This window comes from Alligator sinensis, unplaced genomic scaffold, assembly GCF_000455745.1.
Source record: "Alligator sinensis unplaced genomic scaffold, ASM45574v1 scaffold1229_1, whole genome shotgun sequence".
In the NCBI taxonomy this organism is placed as follows: domain Eukaryota; kingdom Metazoa; phylum Chordata; order Crocodylia; family Alligatoridae; genus Alligator; species Alligator sinensis.
Genome location: NW_005842843.1, coordinates 257061 through 258102, shown reverse-complemented (window position 1 = coordinate 258102; position 1042 = coordinate 257061). Strand labels below are relative to the sequence as shown.

The 1042-nt window shown below is 62.1% G+C and overlaps 1 protein-coding gene across 2 annotated transcripts in view; it reads right to left on the bottom strand.

The window, feature by feature from the left end:
- RFTN2 (raftlin family member 2) overlaps positions 1-1042 on the bottom strand; it is a 77097-nt gene that overhangs the window by 16578 nt on the left and 59477 nt on the right. The window lies entirely within an intron of this gene.

The following is a 1042-nucleotide window of genomic DNA, read 5'->3' as shown; positions in this document are numbered from 1 at the left end:
CCCCCCCCCCCCCCCCCCCCCCGCCCCGTCTCCAGCCTGCCCCCCCCCTCCGCCCTGCCTGGGCAGTGCTTGGCCCCTCCCTCACCATGGGGGGCATTGATCTGCCTCCCCCTGCCCCTTCTTTCCCCCCTCCCCTTCCACCACATTGGACTTAGCAGTTGCTGGCTGTGCTCCTCGCTGCCTAAGTGCTGTGCTGCATGCAGCACGGGCATTTATCGACCAAATTAATTGGCCTCATTGGTCCGATATCCGATACGGCCAGTTTTCTTTATATCGGTACCAATCTGATATCAGACCGAAGTATCAGTGCACTTCTAGTTTGGGGTACAGGTAAGCTGCTATTTTCAAGCAATTACTCTTCTTACTTAATAGTTATATTGTTGAAAACATTGAGACAAGATGTAAATCAGGCACGAAAAAGATCCTTTAGTTCAGGCTTGTCCAACATATGGCCTGCGGGGCGCCATGCGGCCCGCCAAGCCATTTTCTGTGGCCTGAGGTCCCTCACTTGGGACAGGCAGGTGGAGGAGGGGAGGGGAGCTGCTCACCTCCGCGAGGCCAGGCTCGCATGACCTCCCATGTCACGTGAGTCAGGTCCTGCCACTGCCCTGAGGGCTGCATGGCGCAGGGCTGTCCTGGCTGTGCCTGACAGAAGCTCTGGACAGCACCCGCTTTTAGTTATCTCCAGCTCGGCCCCTTTCCCCCGGCGTCCTGCCTGCCTCCCAGGACCCCCTGGGCTCAGAGGCTGTGGGGCAGGAATGGGGCACAGCGCCCAGCACAGTTGGCAGGGCATCCCCGGGGGGCCTCAGTAGGCAGGGTCCTGGCATGACCTCTGCGGGGCAAGGCAGCGGGAGCCGGTGTCCGCCGGGCCCCGCGCTCCAGGCTCGCAGTGCTGAGGCCACCGAGGCTGCATGCACAGGTGGCTGGGCACCATGGTGAGCAGGGCCGTGTGGGCGGGCAAGCAAGGGGCTGCGGTGCAGTGGCTACCTTGCTCTGGTCCCCCTTGGGCAGTGCCAGCTCATGGGGCTGCGCTGTTCAGGGA